This window comes from Erinaceus europaeus, chromosome 17 (genome assembly GCF_950295315.1).
Source record: "Erinaceus europaeus chromosome 17, mEriEur2.1, whole genome shotgun sequence".
Classification (NCBI taxonomy): Eukaryota; Metazoa; Chordata; class Mammalia; order Eulipotyphla; family Erinaceidae; genus Erinaceus; species Erinaceus europaeus.
This window is the reverse complement of record NC_080178.1, coordinates 51,995,701-52,009,890: the sequence shown is the minus strand read 5'-3', so window position 1 is coordinate 52,009,890 and position 14,190 is coordinate 51,995,701. Positions and strand designations below refer to the sequence as shown.

At 40.2% G+C, this 14,190-nt stretch overlaps 1 long non-coding RNA gene across 1 annotated transcript; it reads left to right on the top strand.

The window, feature by feature from the left end:
* The first annotated feature begins 5,485 nt into the window (after positions 1-5,485).
* LOC132534064 (uncharacterized) lies at positions 5,486-5,923 on the top strand. Its single transcript, XR_009545767.1, has 2 exons — positions 5,486-5,659; positions 5,771-5,923. It is a non-coding gene; the product is annotated as an uncharacterized LOC132534064 (long non-coding RNA).
* Positions 5,924-14,190: the final 8,267 nt, after the last annotated feature.

Here is a 14,190-nt window from a genome sequence, read left to right as displayed (position 1 = left end):
TATTATTGTTGTTACTATTATTGTCGTAGTTGTTGGATAGGACAGAGCAAAATGAAGAGAGGAGAAAGTTAACACCTGCAGCAAGCCTGCTTCACCCCTTCAACCCACTGCGCTACCACCCGACTCCAGATGTTAGGCATCTTAAGAAATCTATGCATGGGCAAATTTCTCAGTTTTTTTCTTGATTTCTTTCTAATTTTTGGTAGTATTCCTTTCATTAAGCCATTTGGAGTGCCCACACTGTGGCTTGGTGTGGCTAGAGGTCAAGTTGCCTAGGAGATGAGTATGTCACAAAGGCCACCCTGACAGCCAGGCCCCAGGTCATAAAGGTGGACATTTCTGGGGAGACCAGTATGTGACAAAGGTCAGCCTGGATGCCAGGTCCCAGGTCATAAAGGGGTACATTGCCCAGCACCACCAAGTGTATGGCTATGTGCTGGGTACTGGGGAACTGATCAAAGTCAAACAATTTTTGAATTTATAACCTAGTGGGGGAGATACACAAAAACAGTAAACACTGATGTAAACACAAATGTACAATGAGTGTGAGTCATAATTTGTATGGTTACAAGGAATGCTTTTTTAAAAATTTCCTTATTGGGGGATTATTTTTTTCCAGTTAACAGTAAATACAATAGTTTGTAGATGAATAACATTTCTCAAGTATTCCACATAAGAATACAACCCCCACTAGGGCCTCTGCCATCATGTTGCAGGACCTGTACTACAAGGAAGACTTATACAGAGGGCGAGGGTGGGGTATGTTTCAAGGCTGACTAAAGAAGCGGGAGATGTGAAGTGAGAATCGGGATTAGTGGAGCAGGAGGGGAGGATTTTCTTTGGTAGGGAGAACAAGGAGAACAAACACACTTGACTGAGGGTGGGTGGACAGTGTGTGGAAGGAGGTGAAAGACAACACTATGGCTGCTGTCTGACTGGACATGGAAGTATGTGATTTTTTTTCCACCAAAGTTATTTTTGGAGTGTTGTGCTGGCAATACAAAGTCAGCACTCCTGGCAGCCATATTTTCCTTTTCTTTTTTAATAGGACAGCAGAATTTAGAGTAGGGAGAGAGAAAGGTAGATACGTGCAGGACTGCTACAGTGCTTGTGAAACATCCCCACTGCAGGTGGGGAACCTGGACTCAAACTCAGGTCCTTGCATAGGTCCTTGCACAAAAAACTATGTGCACTTAACTGGGTGCATAACACCCAGCCAAAGTGTCTGCTTAATGAGAGGAAAAAGTCAGGTTATTAGGGGCACTGTCAGTCACATCACATAGGTTGGCATTGAGGATACTCCCAATGAGGGGGTAGAAGAGAAGTGAACCCCCAAGCTCTGTGCTGGGAAACACTGGCTCAGGTGGCAGTGTGGAGAATTAAATGGAGGTCAGGAGTGCCTTTATGAGTGATCTAAGTGACAGCTCAGGTGGTGGCACAGTGGATAAGATGTTGGACTCTGTTTCATGTATTTGTTATTTGTTTGCATAGAAAGTGCAAAAGCCCACAAGAACAAAATTTCATTTAAGGAGTTGGAGGCTGGGGTTGAACCTAGATAGCACACATGGCAAAGTACTTCAGTGTCCAAGGAAGCATTTTGCTGGCCCAGGCTGTTGGATTTTCAAGCTTGAGGTCTTGAGAATAATTTCATGGCATCTTATGTGCCATAACGGTTCTCTGGTTCTGTCTCTTTCTCTCTACTAATTATTTTCCTCATAGGGTTCCCCGCTCCCTAGCCCCCCCCCCCATGTTTTAAACTTTAATCAGGAAAATGAAAAGGCCACGCACTAGAGAAGCATGTGGCCACTCAGGCAACAATGGATGACCTAACGTGGAACAACTGTTTCCTTTCAGAGTTATCTAAGACAGAAAGGATGGTGACTTGGCCTGAATTGGTAGAATGACATGTAGAGAGTGGCCAGTGGGAAATGAAAATCTATTGGTTGCAGTGATGGAGTAAATGACAGGATATAGCAGAAAGGAACTTCCCAAGCAGCTTTTGAGTTCAGGTCTATGCAAGTGAATCAAGTGATGATGCTATTTTTCGAGAACAAAAGCCTGACTCAAAGACAAGATTTAAAGGAAGCCCAATTCTGGCTTTGAGTGAGTTGTGTGTGGTTTTTCCCAGAGCACTCATCTTTGCAGGCTTATGGTTGCACTGAGGTTTGAACCTGGGACCTCAGAGCTTCAGGCTTGAGTCTTTTTGTATAACCATTGTGCTATTTATTTCTCCAGTCCAAGCATATCAGTTGTGGGATATTCAGGTAGGAAGTCGCATGCACAGGATCAAAAAGGTGATTGTGTGTGAGTTGGTGGTAGGGGGTTAGGGGGAAGGAACCTAGGCTTCTGAATTTGCCTTTGGCAGTGATCTGCATAGTGATGGTTAGCAAGGCCCTGGGCATGATGTAAGCAGAGGGCATGGAGGGAAAAAAGAGAATGTGCAGCTAGACCTCTACAAGCTCCAACACTGCTGTCAAAATGAGCAAGTGAACCTGCTAAGGGAACTGAGAAGAAATGGCAGAGAGACACAGGGAATCCCAAGAGAGAATGGTGCCACAAAGCCAGCCTTTGATGCCACAAGCCCTCATTGCCAGGGCACATTGTGTACATGTGCAGTGAGCTTGTTGGCAAGGTAACAGTGTCAGTGAATCCTGCAAATGCCTCATTGGTTTAAGGGCAGAGAAGCATTTTTAAATATAAAAGTCATATTTTTAAACACATGTAAAATATATTCCAATTCTCTGACACACTGACATATTGGTGCATCTGGAAAAGTAGTTCAAAATCAAGAGTCTGTTAAGGTTTCCAAGTCTAGTCCAACTGAATTGCAGAGGCCTGAAACTTTTCTAGAGGGGGCCAGGTGGTAGCCCACCGGCTTATGTGCACATAGTGCAAACTGCAAGGAGATGCACAATGATCCTATTTCAATCACCTGGTTCCCCACGACCAGGGGATTCATTTCACAAGTGGTGAAGCAGATCTGCAGATGCCTATATTTCTATTCCCTGCACTGTTTTCTCCTCCACTCAATTTCTGTCTGTCCTATAGAAAAAAGAAAAGAAAAGAAAAGAAAAGGTGTCCAGGGGTAATGGATTCATAGTGCAGGCACCAAGCTCCAATAGCCTTGGAGGAAAAAAAAAAAAAAAACTTCTTTGAATATTATGCATGTGTTCTCTGTCTTCAATGAGAAGTAGGAAATATCAGGTCAAATGAATTTGATGTTAATGCTGCTCTTATTAAAACATCTATTACAGTCTTAAAATCAAAACCACACAGTGGATTTGTATAGTAAGCGGATGAAGAAACATGACTCTTACATTTCCAATTTAGCTCTCACAAGCCTTTCTACTTGCATTTGGTTGCAAGGAATATTGTTCTCTGAGTCCCAACTAGGTCATTTCCTTTTTGAATAGATGTGTTTCCTGAAATCTGAGCTTCCTGTCACAAATCTACGTGAAAGACAATAGTTTTGATGCACTAACGTGGAAAGGGCTCCGCTATATACAGATAGTGAGATTCTTTTTTATTCCTGTGTGTATTTGATCATGATAAAATTTTAACTTGGAGGGTACAAGTTGGACTAGGTTGGAGGATCTTCTTTGTGCATAGCTTCCAGGCAGAGAATTTTTTGGTTATGAAGATATGACAGGATAGAGGAAATACCTGATCAGGTTCTAGCAGGGGAGCACAGCTATTCATACACCCTCAACCAAAGACAGTCCACCTCTACTCGGGGTAGGCCGTCCTCTTCAAGCAAATGCAAGTCTTCTGGAGGATCACACATGGAGCGGTGAGGGAGGAAGGGGACACCCACTTAGCCAGGCAGATCAGCCAAATCAACCTGGCATTCAATGGGGTGACAGATGTCACAGCCAGATAGCCCTCGCATCCCCTGATCAGTTTTAGTACATTGATTAGCCATGATTTAGACCATGGTTGAGAGGATAGGGCAAAGTCTTAGTCTTTGACTTACCTTTAGTACTTGGCTTACCATAGCACATGTTTTGGGGTAGGTTTCCACCACCCAGTTTGTCTCCAATGTCCATAAGAGCAATTACTAGTTCTCCTTCAACAACCTGTGCTTCCTTTCTAGGACATCAGAAAAAAACTGTGTATAACCTCCACATACTGGTAGTGAAAGACTCTGGTATCTCTGTCTCAGGTAGTGGTTTGGGGGTGGGGGGATTTTTACAATTAATTGAGCAGTTTGCTTTATTCCAGAAAGATATTCTTCAAGCACACATCATGATGTACTATTTCTTACATATTTACAGAGCTTAGCGGGGTGAAGTTAAACAATCAGGAAAACTGATTTTCAGAAAGGACCTTATTTCAGTTTGTTCCTAGATGAGAATGACTTGCTATTTGACAGTCTTTTGCACTTGCATTTGGATAGTGACAGGGGTACTTACATAAATCAAATTGTGTTTTTGTTTTCTTCGAATTTCAGAAGTCTCTATGATATGAAGCCATGTTTCTGACTTTTTTCTACGACAGCTGAGACTACAAAAGGTAGGACTTAGGAAGGTGACTTGGCAGTAGAGCACCTACCCTGCACACGTGCCTGAGGTCTTAAGTGTGAAGCCTGGCACTGACTGTGCTGGAGTGGTGCTCTGCTATCATGCTCTTTCACCTCTCTCTGTCTGTCTCTGTCTCTGTCTATGTCTCTGTCTCTGCCTCTCTCTCTCTGCCTCTCTCTCTCTCTCTCTCTCTCTCTCTCTCTCTCTCTATATATATATATATATATATATATATATATACACATGCAACTATGGCATCCCTATAGTTTGTCTTAATATTTTACCCTGAGTTAGAAATGGACCTACTCTATGATCCTGCAATTCCTCCTTGGGATATGTCCTAAGGAACACAACACACTCATGCAAAAATATCTGTGTATAAATATGTTCTTGGCAGCACAATTTGTAATATCCAAAACCTGGAAGCAACCCAGGCGTCCAACAGCAGATGAGTGAATGAGGAAGCTGTGGTATATATATGTTGGAATACTACAGAGCTATAAAAATGGTGACTTTACAGTTATCACCTGATCTTGGATGGACCTTGAAAAATTCATGTTAAGTGAAATAAGTCAAAAACAGAAGGATAAATACGGGATGATATAACTGTCAGGTAGATGTGAAAATCAAGATTAGAAAGGAAAACACAAGTAGAACCCGATATTGCACCAATGTAAAAGACTCTAGGGTGGGTGGGAGGAGGAATACAGATCCAAGAAAGATGACAAAGGACTTAGTGGTGGCTGTATTGTTACATGGAAAACTGGGAAATGTTATGCATGTACAAACTATTGAATTTAAAACAGTAATAACCCAATAAATTAAAAAAGGCAAAAGATATCATAGCCTTCAAATTGGTTATATTTTATGCAAAAATAATTTGAAAACTTTGAGTCTAAAATTCTCTCAGGATTCTTCTTTGTCATCCCTCCAGAGAAGTCAAAGTGGTTCTTTTCTTCCCACCTTCTTTTTGCTTCATTTCTAGGGGGTCTACATACCTGCTTTTGGAACATTTACTTTTATGAGACAAAAACTAGATGCTGGGAACAGGTTTAGCTTTATCCAGATACTGATCTTTATAATGTCAGAGAAGCTATTGCAGCTACATGGACTATGACAAACTAAGATCCACACACCTGGTAAGTAGCTCTACTGGCTAAACCTTTCCCATTAAAAGAGTGACAGTTACTTCTGAGTATTTATATCTGCTCACTGTCTTTCCCCCACACAACTGTCCTTTTCTCTTCCAGGGGATATCCCCATTGTGCCACTGAATTTTTTCATGGTTGCCATAGTGGAGCATTATAGGAGGGATATAGTCAAAGGATGCATTAAAGAAACTCTGCAGCTCTTGTCACGATCAATCTGCACATGAAAGAAAGCTGAATTTACTTTCCAAGGAATCGGTATCCTTACAATTGAAATTGGCAAAGTAAAAATGATTTTTTTTTCAGGACTTCTTGTCTGCAGTGGATACAAGTGGTAATCTGTAGAAAGTTATTGCAAAGGTAATATTGACCTTCTAATTGTTTATCTTTCTTACAGTTCTGAATTGGCTATAGAGGTATCATCCTTCAGTTGTTGGCTTGTCTTAAGTGGCAAGTACCCATGGGCAAAGAAATGCTTGATTCTAAGTGAGTTATTCAGACAAAATGGTCAGAAGGATACCTGAAGGTCTGAGCCAAGGTCAGGAGAAAAATATGGTTTAAAAGTATCTTACTGGGAGTTGGGAAGTAGTGCAGCAGGTTGAGCACAGTTGGCCTAAAGTGAAAAGACTGGCATAAGGATCCGGGTTCGAGCCGCAGCCTCCCCACCTGCAGGGGAGTCAATTCACAAGCGGTGAAGCAGGATACCCGGTGTCTATCATTCTCTCCCCCTCCCTGTCTTCCCCTCCTCTTTCCATTTCTCTCTGTCCTACTCAACAACAAAGACATCAATAATGACAATAATAACTGCAACAATAAAACAATAAGTGCAATGAAATGGGAATAAATATATAAATAGATAAAAGTATCTCACCCACATAATTTGTTTTTTTATTTCTTTATTGGAGGATTAATGTTTTACATTCAACAGCAAATACAATAGTTTGTACATGCATAACATGTCTCAGTTTTCCACATAACAGTACAATACCCACTAGGTTCTCTGTCATCCCTTTTGGACCTGTACTCAACCACCACTGTACCACAGAGTCTTTTATTTTGGTGAAATACACCAATTCCAGTTCAGGTTCTACTTGTGTTTTCTGAACTTTTTTTCAGCTTCTGCCTGAACATAGGTATACACACATGTTTTTGGATGTGCATGTTGGGTTCCTTAGAATATATCTCCAGGAGAGGAATTACAGGATCATAGGGTAGGTCCATTGCTAGCCTTCTGAAAGTTCTCCAGAGTGTTCTCCACAGAGGTTGGACCAATTTAAATTCCCATCAGCTGTGCAGGAGGGTTCCTTTGTCCCCACAACCTCTGTAGCATTTTTACTGCTACCTTTTCTGATGTATGACATAGTCATAGGAGTGAAGTGGTATCTAATGGTTGTCTTTATTTGCATTTCTCTGACAATCAAAGACTTGGAACATTTTTTCATGTGTTTCATGTCCCTTTGGAACTCTTCTGTGGTGAATATTCTGTCCATGTCCTCTCTCCATTTTTGGATGGCATCATTTGTTTTCTTGTGATTGAGACTGGTAAGCTCTTTATATATTTTGTTTACTAGCCTTCTGTTTGATGCAGGGCATGTGAGGATCTTCTCCCATTCTGTGAGGGGTCTCTTGGTTTGGGTATTGCTTTCTTTTGTTGTGCAGAACGTTGTGAATTTGATGAAGTCCGATAAGTGTATACTTGCCTTGGTCGACTTTGTAACTGGATTCATTTCATTGAAGATGTCTTTAAAATGTATGTGGTAAAGAGTTCTTCCAATATTTTCCTCTAAGTATCTGATAGTTTCTTTTGGTCTAACATCCAAGTCCCTGATCCATTTAGAATTTACTTTTGTGATTGGTGGTTCACTTTCATTCCTCTACATGTTTCTACCCATTTTTTCCAACACCAATTGTTAAAGAGCCTGCTTTCCCCCTTTTAATAGTCTTGGCACCTTTATCAAAGATTAGATGTCTGTGGTATGTGGGCTTTCTTCTGGATTCTCAGTTCTATTCCACAGGGCAGTGTGTCTAGTCATGTTTTATTACCAAGTAGTTTTGATTACAATGGCCCCATAATACAATTTGAGATCAGGGAGTGTGATGACTCCAGTTCTATTCTTTCTTCTCAAGATTGTCTTAACAATTCTAGGTCTTAGTCTAGTTCCAGTTAAACATTTGTAGAATTTTTTCTATTCTCCTACAAAATGTGCTTGGATTCTTGATGGTGATAGCATTAAATTTGTATATGGCCCTGGGTAGTATATTAATTTTAATGATGATAATTCTTCCAACCCATGTACATGGAATTATCTTTCCACTTTTTTGTGTCTTTTTCAGTTTCCTTGAGTATTGACTTATACTTTTTAGTATACAAGTATTTCACTTCTTTGGTTAGGTTCATTCCTAGATATTTTATTGTTTCGTTTGTTGTTGTTCTTGCTGTAGTAAAAGGAATTCATTTCTCACTTTTTCTTCTTCTAACATAGTGTTTGAATAGAGGAATGCCACCGACTTGTGAATGCTAATTTTGTAGCCTGACACCTTGCTGTATTGCTTGATGATTTCCTAAAGCTTCTTGCTGGATTCCTTAGGTTTTTTCTATGTATACTATTATGTCATCTGCAAATAGGGAGATTTTGACTTCTCTTCCAATCTGTATGCCTTTAATTCCTTGCTCCTGTGTGAATGCTATGACAAGAACCTCCAACACTATGTTGAATAATAATGATTACAGTAGGCAGCCCTGTCTAGTACATGATATGCGTGGAAATGTTTTCAGTTTTTCACAATTGAGTATGATTTTGGCTGTAGGTTTTCTGTATATAGACTCTACTATCTTGAGGAATTTTTCATCTATTCCCATTTTGTATTGTTTTGATCATAAAGGGATGTTGGATTTTGTCAAAGTCTTTCTCTGCATCTATTGCATGTGGCTTTTGGTCTTGTTTTTGTAGATGTGGTGGATCACGTTGACTGATTTACATATATTAAACTAACCTTGCATCCCTGGGGTTAACTCCACTTGGTCATGATGAACAGTCTGTTTAATATACTACTGTATCAAGTTGGCTAGAATTGTGTTCAATATTTTAGCATCTTTGTTCAGCAGAGACAATGGTCTGTAGTTTTCTTTTTTGGTTGTGTCCCTGTCTGCTTTTGGAAAGAGATTGATGTTGGCTTCATAGAAGCTGGAAGGTAGTATTCCTGTGTCTTCAATCTTCTGGAAGACTTTTAAAAGTAGAGGCATGAACTCTTCCTGTGAAGATTTTGTATCATTCATTTTTAAAACCATCGGGTCCAGGACTTTTATTCTTGAGAAGGTTTTTAATAACTGTTTCTATTTCATTGGCTGTGATGGGCCTGTTCATATTATCTAGTGCCCTTTATTTAATTTTGGAAGTTTGTAGTTATCTTGGAAATCTTCCATTTCTTCCAGGTTCTCGAGCTTGGTGGCATATAGTTGTTTATAGAATCCTTGCATGATACATTGAATTTCTTCAAAGTCTGCTGTGATCTCTGATTTCCATTTACAGTCTGATTTTTTGGGTCTTCTCCATTTTTTTTTGTGAGTTTGGCTAGAAGTTTCTCCACTGCTCTATCTCATGGACCATGGTTCTGTTCTTCTTCTCCTTCTCCTCCTCCTCCTCCTCCTCCTCATTCTCCTTCTCCTTCTCCTCCTTTTCCCTCCTCCTCCTCCTCTTCCTCCTTCTCCTCCTCCTTCTTCTCCTTCTCTTTCTTCTCCTCCTCCTGCTCCTCCTCCTCCTCCTGCTCCTCCTACTCCTCCTTTTGCTCCTTCTCCTCCTCCTTCTCCTCCTGCTCCTCCTCCTCCTCCTGCTCCTCCTACTCCTCCTTTTGCTCCTTCTCCTCCTCCTTCTCCTCCTTCTTCTCCTCCTCCTCCTTCTTTTTCTCCTCTTTCTACTTCTCCTTCTTCTTCTTCATCATCATCTTCTTATTATTATAAGGCCTTAATGTGTGCAATCAGGTTATTTGTGTGTTTTCTTGTTTCCCAATGTGTGTTTGTATGGCTATGAACTTCCCTCTCAGTACTGCCTTAGCTATGCCACAAATGATTAGATAGCTTCTGTGTTTATTTTCATTGAACTCTCAAAATATTTTGATTTCTTCCTTGATTTGCTCTGTGTCCCAGTAGTTAAGTAGTGTACTGTTGAACTTCCACATTTTGGGACTCTTACTAATCTTTTCTTGATTGTTAAGTGTTAGTTTAATTCCACCGTGATCTGTGAAGATGCTTGTGATGAATTCAATGCTCTTGAATTTGCTGATGCTGTCTTTTCAGCCTAACTTAATGGTTTATCCTTGAGAATGACCCATGTGGACTTGAGTAGAATGTATATTCCAGTTTCTTTGTGTGAATGGCACTGAAAATGTCCAATAGGTCTAGTTTATCTATATCATTTAGCTCCCTCACGTCTTTGTTGATTTTCTGCCTGGGTGATCTGTCAAATAGAGTGAGTGTGGTATTAATGTTCCCTACTATGACTGTGTTGCTGTTAATATATTTCTGTAGCTCTTTCAGTAGATGTTGGATATATTTAGATTGCTTCCCATTGGATGAATATATGGTAATAATTGATCAGTTCTCTTGGTTGACTGATCCTCCGAGTATTAAGTAATGTTCATCCATGTCTTTTAAATTTTATTTATTTTAAAGTCTATTATGTCAGGTATGAGAATAGCTTTTCCTTCACTTTTCAGTGGGCCATTGGCTTGTATGATAGTTTTCCATTCTTTCACTCTGTGTTTGTCTTGTTGAGTTAGGTGGGTATCCTGTAGACAAGATATTGTTGGGTTGTGTTTTCTGATCAGTCTTCTTACTCTGTGCCTTTTAATACGTGAATTCAAGCCATTGTCATTTATTGATATCATTGATTGAAGATATATCAATATCACTATTGTAGTTTTTAGAGTATTCTTATATATAGCATATTTATGGTGGTCTTGAGTGTTTATAGGAGACCTTTTAGAACTTCTTTCAGGACAGACTTGGTGAGAGTTTCAACTGTTGCTTGTATGAGAAGGTTTTTATGCCTCCATCTTGTCTGAATTACAGTCTAACAGCACACAGTAGTCTTGGTTGAAAGTCTTTCTCCTTGAGCACTCAAAAGATATCTTGCCATTCTTTTCTGGCTTTTAGTGCTTGTGTGGAGAAGTCTGCTGCTAATATTATGGGATTTCCTCTGTGGTGACTCTTTGTTTTTCTCTTGCAGCCTTTAGGATTCTTTCTTTATCCTTATTTCTTTCCATTCTAAATAAGATGTGTCTTGGTGTCTTTATGACTGGATTAATTCTTTTTGGGACCCTCTTGTCTTTTTGAACCTTTTATATCTTTGATGTTGTCTAGACAAGAGAAGTTATCAGCTATTATGTTCTGAAGAATGCTTTCTTCCCCTCCCTCTCTTTCTTCCTCTGGTAAGCCAGTGATGTGTATGTTATTTATTCTGAATTCATCCCATAAGTCTCTGTTGTTGTTTTCAGTATCTCTTAATCTCTTTTTTGAGATTTCTTACTCCTTTCTTTGTTGTCTCTAATTAATCCTCAATCTTGCTAATTGTGTCTTCAGACTCATTTATTCTATTCTCTCTGCCCTCTACTGTTTTCTGGATTTCATCTATTTTGTTACCCTGTTCTGATATGGTTTTAGCTTGTTCAGCTAGTTGTGTTTTTAGCTCATCTATGTCAGCTTTCGGCTCTCTAATAACCTTGAATTAAGTAGTGTTTTCTTCCAAAGTCTCATTTGTTGTTTCTGCATTTCCAATGACAATTCTTTCAAACTCTTTAATCACTTCTGTGATTACTTCCTTAACTAGTATTTGGATGTTGACCTCATTATTTTATGCTTCAACCTTTTTGGGGGGTGGCTTCTAGGTGGACTCTTATCCTGGTTCTTTTCTCCAATATTTCTTCTTGTTGGTTTAACCATTCTATATAGTATGTTATGAGGTCCCTCTCTCAGTACTTTTCATATTACAGGTCACACTTGCCTGGATTGACTTTTGTTTAAGTAAGGTACTTAAAGAGTTCACAAGGGAGTCCGGCGGTAGTGCAGCAGGTTAAGCACAGATGGAGCAAAGTACAAGGACCTGCTTAAGGACCCCAGTTTGAGCCCATGGCTTCCCACCTGCAGGGGAGTCACTTCACAGGCAGTGAAGCAGCTCTGCAAGTGTCTCTCTTTCTCTCCCCTTATCTGTCTTCCCCTCCTCTCTCTATTTCCCTCTGTCCTATTCAACAATGATGACATCAATAACAACAACAATAATAACTACAACAATTGTACAAACAACAAGGGAAACACAATGGAATAAATAAATATTAAAATTAAAAAAAGAGTTCACAGTTGTGGAACTTAACACTTGTTTCAATATTATTGCAATCCCTGAGTTGGAGCCCATTAGCTGTTAAAACTTTGTTTGTTCTTTTTCTTCCCTCTAGGTTGTAGGAGCCTGAGAGCTATTAAACTATAAGGCTTCTTAGCTTAATCACTCACTGCTGACCAAGAGGTAAAGCAGGGTTGGGGAGAGATAGCACAGTGGTTGCAGAAAGAGACTCACACTCCAAAAATCCAAAGCTCCAAGCGCAATTCAGCCTCTCTGCCAAGCCAGGCAACACTGATGGCCCCTGTGAGTTTCTAAACAAGTCCCATTTATATTATGTAGGTTCTGAGGCAATTATTCACCATTTTCTCATCAGGAGAACAATATGGAAAGGCTCCCATTATACAACCCCACTACAAGGCCTCCGAAATGTAGCTCTTCCCCTGAGTTTTTTTGTCAGTTCTCTATTCTAAGATGTCAACTCAGGGCCTCCCCCCTGCTGCTCCAACCTCTGAGAGCAGTAGCAATGGAGACTTAAAGTTGCATTTGGTGAGTCTTAGGGAAGTCCTCTCCTCCCTTCAGCAGTCTTTTTGTTGGTAAAACAGACTGGAGGTGTTGCCTCAACTGGTGAACTGCTGGACTATTATCAGCTGCTCAATGTCTCCTTAGGCTCCTCTCTTTCCACAAGCCACACATGTTTGCACTCACTGGTGATTTGGTGGGTTCCTGAAGTCGTTCTAGTCCTGCCTTATTGTGGTTCTAGGTGATTTCCTTTGGTATTCCTAGTTAATCCGGAACAGGAACTGAGAGACAAACATAGCTGCTGCTGCTCCATAGCCCCACCTCCAGAAGTCTCACACACATAATTTCATGTAAATCTCAAAACTTCATAAAACCAGTATAGTTGCCATTGAAATATTATGAATGAGAGACAAGGAAGGGCTTAGAAGGTAATGTGGGAAGCCTCTAGTCAGGATGCTGCTAGGACTATAACAGGTTTCCAAAGTATTTTTTCATTGCTGATTATCTAAAGTGAAAGTCACCAACCAATTCTAATTTAAGTCCAGGAAATGTACCTTCACCTTTTAAGTTCCCATGTTGTGAAAGCAACTTCATCCCTAGCCCCATCCTAGCTACTATCATATAGCTGATGGGGACACTTGTGTGAGGTTGGGCATAGAGCTTAAGGGAGATCATTCTTTTTGTTTCCTTTTTTTAGTTTTTATTTATGAAATAGAAATATTGTAAAGACTATAGGGGTACAATTCCACATACTAAGAGGGGTACAATTCCACATAATTCCCACCCCCAGAATTCTGTATTCACTACTCTCCCTTGGTATCTTCCCTATTCTTTTTTAACATTTTCATTTTTTTATTATTGCATAGAGACAGAGATAAATTGAGAGGGGAGAGAGACAGTGAAAGAGACAGAGATGCTTGCAGCCCTCATTCACATCTTGTGAATCTTTACCCTTGCAGGTGGGGACTAGGGACTTCAACCTGGGTACTTATATTCTATAATGTGTGTGCTTACCTCCGGTGCACCACTGCATGGACCCTAACATTTGTATTCTTTTTTTATTTTGATTTATAGAAAGGAAGCATTGACAAAATCACAGGATAAGTGGGATACAACTCCACACAATTCCCACCACAAGAACTCTGTATCCCATCCCCTCCCTTGTTAGCTTTCCTATTCTTTAACCCTCTGGGTGTATGGACCAAAGGTCATTGTGGGGTGCAGAAGGTGGAAGGTCTGGCTTCTGTAATTGCTTCCCTATAGGACATGGGTGTTGACAGACTGATACATACTCCTAGCCTGCCTCTAACTTTCTCTTGTGGGATGGGGTTCTGAGGAATTTAGCTCCAGGACACATTGGTCTGTCCAGGGAAGTCTGGTTGGCATCATGCTAGCATCTGGCTCCTGGTGGATGAAAAGAGAGTTAACATATAAAGCCAAACATGTTGTTGGCTAATCATGAACTTAAAGAATACAGTGGTGCAGATGAAGAGTTGGGGGTGGTCTCCATTCTGTGCATAACTAATGGCCATATTTTACTTATGTTCCAAAGGGTCTGCAGGTATACTAGTTTTTGTTTTTCCCTGAGCCTGAAATCTGATATGCAGATGGATCCTAGTTATTGTCTGGGGAGATGATGCCATGGCTGGAAAAAGGACCAGAAAACTGGAT